At 33.8% G+C, this 8,247-nt stretch overlaps 1 long non-coding RNA gene across 1 annotated transcript; it reads right to left on the bottom strand.

Moving 5' to 3' along the window:
• Positions 1-2,656: 2,656 nt before the first annotated feature.
• Positions 2,657-8,010, bottom strand: LOC149880798 (uncharacterized). Its single transcript, XR_016445825.1, has 2 exons — positions 7,938-8,010; positions 2,657-2,860 (listed from the first exon to the last, which is right to left on the bottom strand). It is a non-coding gene; the product is annotated as an uncharacterized LOC149880798 (long non-coding RNA).
• Between the last annotated feature and the right edge of the window lie 237 nt (positions 8,011-8,247).

Genomic DNA, 8,247 nt, shown 5'->3' with positions numbered 1-8,247 from the left:
TTAGAGCTTTAAATATAAAAGTAATAAACATACAAAGAAATGGAGGTTTCGGGTCAACAGATCTGGCTAATGGACATGGAGGGAATACAGGTATAATATAAATATTATATATATATATATATATATATTGTTTTATGTTCTATATAATAAATGTATTTATTTGTTTTTTTAGACGACGAAACATCACACTTGCATCAGGGAATGTTCAATCCTAAAATTATTAGACAATAAAAACAAAGACAATAAACCGATTACGTTTTATAGTAATCCGTGTTTAAATTATATTGATTTGGATTTTAAATACCAACAAAGTTTTAATTATTGTAAAGACAATGTACACCATCTGAGTTATTATACGTCATCTCCTTTATATTGTAAACATATCTATTCTTTACTATGTTGTATCTTTGAGTCTAACGATATTATTTTATACAAAGGAGGAACATTAGAAAAAAACTTGCGAAAAACATAATTACAAAAGTTTCAATATTGAAAATTGGAATGTTCCAAAAGTACAAAATATCGTTGAATTTAATGATATTGTTTATTGTGAAGAGCATGAACAACAGGAATCTCATTGCTCTAAATATGAAGTTCTTGTACTTAAATGTTATTTATACAAATATCATTTTTGGGATTTGGAATTGTTATAAATAAATAATTTCTTTTTTCATTTCTATTTAAATTGTGTATATATTTTTAACGAAATATAACTTTTATTTTAGTAATAATATTAAAATAATAAACATGGAGTATACAGTTTCTGAAGAGAAAAAAACTTATTCCAGCGGAACACATTTTTTTGTCACGACTTATAGAAATAAAAGAACAAGAGAGATTAAAACGGAGAGTATAATGAACACGGATCAATTAAATATGTTTATTCAAAATCCTTTGGATATAGAAAAATGGATAGAACAATTCACTTTTGAACTCATGGATAAAGAAGAAGAATTGACCTTTCAGTCTATTGACGTGCCTTGTTTATATCAAAACGTGGTGGTAATGTTGTATGGAAATGATGATTATGAAAGCGGTGAGTCTAAAGTTGTTAAATTTGCTTATTCGTCCCCTGTGTATGTGATTAAAAAATTAGAAAAAAAATCATTTTTAAAAATGGTAGCTAATATTAATATAAAGCAAGCTTTTGAATATGTAGAAAGTGGTAGCGGTTGGAGACTAATTGCTTTAGATTTGTTCAAGTCTCAATTATTATCCAATGTTAACGAAGACCAAATTATGAAAATGAGGAATGAAATTATAGGAACTATAGAACGAAGAAAGACTAGATCAAATTTTAATCCTTTTTTAAAACATAACGTCAATGCCTTAATTCAATTTTTAATTCAGTTAGATAAAGAAGAAAACAGTAACACTAATAACGTGTTTTCAGAATTATTTGGACCTTGGTGTAGACCTCATGAAGTTTGGTCAGATAATAATTTTCAAGACGGAAAAGTATTAAGTTTTTATCAAAAAAAAAAAATGTTTTTAGACTATAGTTCTATAGCGGATAAAGGTTATTGTTTTTATGTGGCTATATTAATAGGTATGTTGTTAAATAAAATAAAAGTCACAAAAATTAAAGATTTTGATTTATGGTTGAAAGAAAATACGATAGAAGGTATCAAAAGTGAAGAAGACGTTTTTGTTTTTTTAAAAAAAGGATTAAATGAAGTGGATTGGTTGTCTATGAAAAATTTTCTCATTTTTATAAAAAATAGTTGTTATAACTTGACAGTAAAAAATTTAGAAACAATATGTATGCACTTTACAAACGAAGGCATAATGTTTCCGTACCATTTAAGAATTTTTGTGGTTAAAAAAAAAATCAATCGTCTTCATATTATTAGTAAAAATCTTAAAGTTTTAAACGTTGTTGAAGATTATTTAAACCCTATTTTTGAAAGTAAATTGTTAAATCCATTACAGTTAAAAAGATTTTTACCTTTACTGGAAACAGAAGAAAAAGATTTATTAAACGGTCAATTTTCCAATACCATCAACATTTTAATTGCTGATCAAGGTAATCAAACTTATCATGCTTTAAATTTAATCAATCTTAATTATACCAAAAAATTAATTACTGATTATCGTGAAAAACGTTATTTAAAAGAATGTCCACGTTGTTTACAATTCTATTCCAATAAAACTACTGAAAAAAGACATGAAAATACTTGTGAAGGATTTTATGATAATAAATGTTTTTTATATAGTAAAAAAAGAACTTTTTATAAACCACGTACAAAGTTTATGATGCAAAGTAGAAGACAATTTCCTTTTTTTATCACTTTTGATTGTGAAACATTAAATATACCATTTACAGGAGAAAAAGAAGAAAAACAAAAAACATTGTCCATTTTAACCTACTTTTGTCATACGGTTTCATTAAATATTGTTTCTGATCATTTAGCTAAAAAATTGTTTGGATAAGATGTTCAAGAAAATGTTATAAAACAATTGGTTTTTTATTATGAAAACAACGATGAAAGTTTAAAAAAAAATATCATTGATTTGTTACCCATTTCTATTCAAAATTGTAAAAATATTATCGCCTATGAATATCGTCAAAAATTATGGAGAGAGATGAAGCAATGTGAAAACCTTAAGGTTGTGGGGAATTATTTATACTTTCCCTGAGACACTAAAGAGTCACTTTTTGAACTTGATAATATATTTTACATCTGACTGCGAATCAATATTTTACAAAATACACACTCTTTTTATACACTTTTACAATCGCGTCATTTTCACACATTTTATCCATTAACAATTAAATACCTTAACACCTAAAATATTAACACCTTCAAACACGCCTTCACACAAACACACCTTCAAACACGCCTTCACACAAACACACCTTCAAACACGCCTTGAAGACTTTATACACGACACCCTCCCCCGATTAAAGCTGAGACTTCGGCTTTAATCAGCTATCTTCCATCTCGTCTTCCATGATGTAATTGATCTTTTGTCTTGCATCCAATTTCGCCAGTCTCGTTTCTCTTTTCAAGGTATCCTCTTCGGCTCTGGTTTCCAAATTCTCGTCCGATTCGATTTCGCTTTCTGCCCCACAACTCATTTCCAAGTCACACACCAACTGAATTGGTCGTTCAATTACATAACCATTTCCCAGTCGTATTTTAAAGCCACGAATAACTCCATCTTTCCCTTTAATGTTGTTTTCAATTCGACCGATGTTGAGAAGTGCCTTGTCCTTCACATCGTCTTTAATGAGAACCATGCTTCCGACACCTGGGAGTTTTGCATTACCTCTCTTTTCCTTTGCTTGTTGTCGTTCTTCCATTGCGTGCACGTACTCGTTCATCCATCTTTTCCTTAAGTGATTCTTACAATTTTTCACAAACTTGACTCTCCGAAGTGCACAATCGCCCCTTGTTATTAAATCAATATCTTCTTCAAGCAAGATTGCAGGTCTCCCCCTCATTAATATATTTGGCGTCAATACTTGATTATCGAATTGGTCACCTTGGTAACATAGTGGCCTATTGTTCATAGCGCATTCCACATCCAACAATACTTCTTCCGATTCAAAGAAGCTCAGGATGCCTTTACCGATTGTTTTTGACAAACTTTTCTTCATTATTCCAATTAATCTTTCAAACAAACCTCCCCACCACGGCGCTCTTGATAAATTGAACCTCCATTTTATGGCTGTAGTAGCAAGATAGTTTGCAAGATTTTCATCCTTCTTAAGTGTTAGTAACCACTTCCCTGTTGCCACAAATGTCTTTGCGTTATCACTAATCATCATTTGTGGTGGTCCTTTTCTCGCAACAAACTCCTTTAAAATTCTCTGAAATTCTCCTGCCGATAGATCATGACAAAGTCTAAGGTAGACAGCTCTTGTACATGCGCATGCAAAGAGTGCAACATAACATTTCTCGACCAACTTTTTTGGCGTTTTATATTTTAGCGGACCAGCAAAATCAACACCTGTAACCGTAAACGGTTCGATATCTTCAGTTCTAAAGCGTGGCAACATTGCTCTCGTTGGCGGTAAAAGCGGCTTCACTCTATATCTCTTACATAGATTACATTCACGAATGACCTTTTTTACGGCAACTCTCAAATTCGGTATCCAAAATCTTTCTCTTATGCTACTCATTGTATCTCCTACTCCCCCGTGTAGCGTTTTTGCGTGATGATGCTCAATAATTCTTAGAGTTAGTTGGAATCCTTTTGGTACAAATATCGGATTATACCCAGAGACTTTTCCGTGACATCTCCAAAGCTGTTTCTCATCCTGTTTAAGTTCCACATCGGACTTTATTGCAACAGCTTCTTGTAGTAACTTAATGTTCATTAACTCCGCTTCCATCATTTCCTCAGCTTTTAGCGGTCCTGTTATTTTTACTTCATTTCGACAATTGTATATAAACCTTTTTATAAAGGATGATATTCTTATGATCTTCCAATACTTGTGTTTACTCAATATTTCTTTAAATATATTATGTCCCTTTATTTCTTCAGTTGCCATACCGACGTTCTCTTTCACACTAATAGTTTCACATGATGCATTCGGGGCTTCGATTATTTCTGGTTGGATTGGCCAATTTTCCTTGTGTTTCAACCATATAGGTCCATTTAGCCACAAGCTTGATAATTTCTCAGGACTCACTCCTCTTGTTCCAAGATCACTTGGGTTTTCTTTTGTTGGGACATATAGCCATTTTACTTCTCCATTCAATAAGATCTGCTGAACTCGGTTCCTGACAAACTGTGACCAACTGCCCCTTTCCTTTAACCAGTAAAGTACCGCAGTACTGTCAATCCAATGATATACTTCAATGACATTATACTTGGTTAATGTCTTCCTAACATGATTCATTAACTTGCTCAAGGTGTGCGCTGCTACCAGCTCAAGTCTTGGAATACTAAGATCCCTCGGTGCAATCCGTGCTTTTGCTACAAGTAAGTTGCTTGTTTTTGAATATTGATGACTCACTGCAACGTAGACGCATGCACATACTGCTGATTTACTTGCGTCTGAAAATCCATGGAGCTCCATTTCAATGATTCTTCCAGACACGACACTCCGCGGAATTGAAATAGTTCTCTTGATGTTTATTGCCTTGATCCAGGTTTCCCATTCTTCTAAAAGTTCATTTGGAATTTGTTGATCCCAACCGAGTTTTAACAAGCATATTCGACTGTATAGTAATTTTCCAGTGATTAATACAGGTGCACTAAATCCCAATATGTCAAAGACACTGTTGAGAGCTGATAGCATTTTCCTTTTTGTTATTGCTCCTTTATTTCCGATAGTGATGCATGCAGTATAGTCAATCGATAGTTGATCCGATTCTTTGTTCCAAGGAATCCCAAGTATTTTTGTTGATTTAGCCTCAGCGTCGCTTTCCAGATTGCTGACGTTGCTATGCCATTTGTGCAGCTGGAACCCAGCTTCCATTAAGATTTGCGTTGATTCATTTTTAAACCTGATAAGTTCTTCTTCTGTTTCTCCACCTGCCTGTATATCATCGACATAAGTATCTTCTTCCAAAGCAAGCACCGTTTTTGGATAAATGTCCTTGTATTTTGATATATGCTTTTTAATCGTGGCGCCAAGAATGTAAGGACTTGAACTTGAACCAAAAATTACCCTTGTAAATCGTAACTCCGTTAATTCCATTTTCTTTAAGTCCTTATACCAAATTAAGCGTTGTGCGTCTCTATCCATTTCGTGTATTCTAATTTGTAGAAACGCCTTCTTCACGTCAGCTAACACGCAGAGTTTATTCATCCGATTTCGTATGAGTATGTCAAATATCAAAGGTTGCAGCGATGGTCCCACTTCTAGACAGTCATTTAATGAAGGTGACTGAGCGTCTTTCCTAGCTGAACAATCATAAACTATTCTCATTTTCGTTGACTCAGCATTTTCTTTGATTACTGCTTGATGAGGAACGTAGTGAATAATTTCTCCCGTAGGTTTTTCTGGTGCCATTTCCAATATTCCCTCATTGATTTGTTCCATCATTATATCATTATACTGTTCTAGTTTTTTAAGTTTTTTCAATCGAGTTGTTACACTTCCCAATCTTTTAAGAGCCAGATTTCTGTTGTTTGGCAGTTGAACAATACCCTTTTTCCACGGCATTCTGGTTTCATAGTAACCTTCGCCGGTTTGATGCAGTTTTTCGCTGAAGTCTTGGTGGAACATTGACTCACTGTTTGTGTCTGATAATCCAAGTACTTCTAAACTACACATTTGCTCAAACTCATCACGACCAGTGTTCAATAAGAAACTTTTCTCAATACCAGAACAAAATTGTGTTCGTCTCCCAGAAAGAGTCCACCCCAACATAGTTAATTCTGCTCCTGGATCTTTATCCGGATTTTTTCCGAGAACTACCGGTTCCGTGGTTTTTATACGTTGATAATCAGCAGCACCGAGTATAATGTGAACAGGTTGAAGTTCGTCACTCCCTTCATCATCGCTAAATTTCAGTCTCCTTAGTCTTGCAAAATGCTTCTTAACATCCTTAATCATCGGATTGGGTAAAAAGGTGAGTGTTTCTTTTTCTGCGTTGGTGCATTCAACCTTAATTCGAAATTCCGGTATCGTTGTTGATTCTATCGTAACGTTATAGATTTCCACACGCTTGTCCACCGTTCCATAGAGCTGTTCAATACTTTTATATTCCTTTCGTGTAGGTTTCAGCTTTAGTTTCGTAATCAAGTTTGTACATATATAGGAACTTCCAGCACCCGTATCCAACATTATCCTTGCTTTTTCACCATTTACTTTTGCAATCACTGTCGGGTGAATAGTTGTACTTGCATTTAGCACCGCTCCCATGGTTTCTTTTTTATTTTCCATTTTACCATCCATCGTTGCGTTCCCATCTTGACAAATGGACGTGTGATGTTTTTTGTTGCACTTTCTGCATCCTCTTGATTTACAATTTGCCGCCGAGTGTCCGTAACCAACGCAGTTGTAACATAATCTTTTCCGTAAGTTTCTTGTAGTATGCGTTTAGCTTCATCGTATCCCTCCAACGAATGTGGTAAACCAAGTATGTCCTCTCTGGGCTTTCCTTCGACGAGTTCCAGTAAGTAATTGAATTTGCTGATGTTTGATATGTTTGAGTTGTCGACTTCTACCGTGAATTGATTCCAAAATCGCAACCAGTCCTTATAATCGCCATTAAATTTTGTGATTGTGTACTTTTGTAGCTTGACGGATTGTTGAGTAGTTTCGTTTTCGTTTCCAAGTGATTTACGCATTGTTTCTTTCATTTTTAGTTTCTTTAGATACCATTCTTCTTCGCTTTGAAGTTTTCTCAATGAGGCTTGTTCCGCTTCTTTTTGAATCGTTAACTGCTGTTCCATGATTTGTTTTTCATATTCGAATTTTCTGACGCATTCGTTTTTGTTTATCGAATCCAACTTGTCCACCATTTTGTTTTTGATTTCAATCACTGCTTCTACTTCCATTACTGGTTTCGAAAGCCATTCTTCTACCGAATCGATGTTTTCGCCGTCGTCGAGCATTTTTCTGGTCAGCTCATCCTTTGCCATTTCAAATCTTCCCAATAAATTTGTTATTTTGTCCAGCGCTAAGATTATGCTTGATTTGTCGCCATTAATCGTGTTGTGTTCTATGCCTTTAATGTTTATTCTTATCATGTTGATTTCTCTCTGGTAAATTTGCTCTTGGTCCATTCTTCGCTAACTCGTAGGTTTCGTTCGTCCTGGCAGTAGTCGCCACCAAATAGTGTGGGGAATTATTTATACTTTCCCTGAGACACTAAAGAGTCACTTTTTGAACTTGATAATATATTTTACATCTGACTGCGAATCAATATTTTACAAAATACACACTCTTTTTATACACTTTTACAATCGCGTCATTTTCACACATTTTATCCATTAACAATTAAATACCTTAACACCTAAAATATTAACACCTTCAAACACGCCTTCACACAAACACACCTTCAAACACGCCTTCACACAAACACACCTTCAAACACGCCTTGAAGACTTTATTCACGACAAGGTAAAAGAAAATTTAAAAAGTGACTTGATAGTGTATGATTTGCTGTTATTAGCAGCAGTAGTTAAAAATTATTGTAACCAGGTATTATTAAAAGAAAATTCATCTTTAAATATATCGATAGAAGATTATGACAAGTTATGGCAACAAGATAAAATTATTTGTACCATATGTAAAAAAAAATGTAATAAATTAAAAATGGAAAATGTGAAAAATCGTTT

The sequence above is a fragment of the Hydra viridissima genome, unplaced genomic scaffold (genome assembly GCF_058129835.1).
Source record: "Hydra viridissima isolate aposymbiotic clone 2 unplaced genomic scaffold, HvirCarnegie_v1 scaffold_12, whole genome shotgun sequence".
Taxonomy (NCBI): domain Eukaryota; kingdom Metazoa; phylum Cnidaria; class Hydrozoa; order Anthoathecata; family Hydridae; genus Hydra; species Hydra viridissima.
This window is presented reverse-complemented; position numbering and strand designations above follow the sequence as displayed.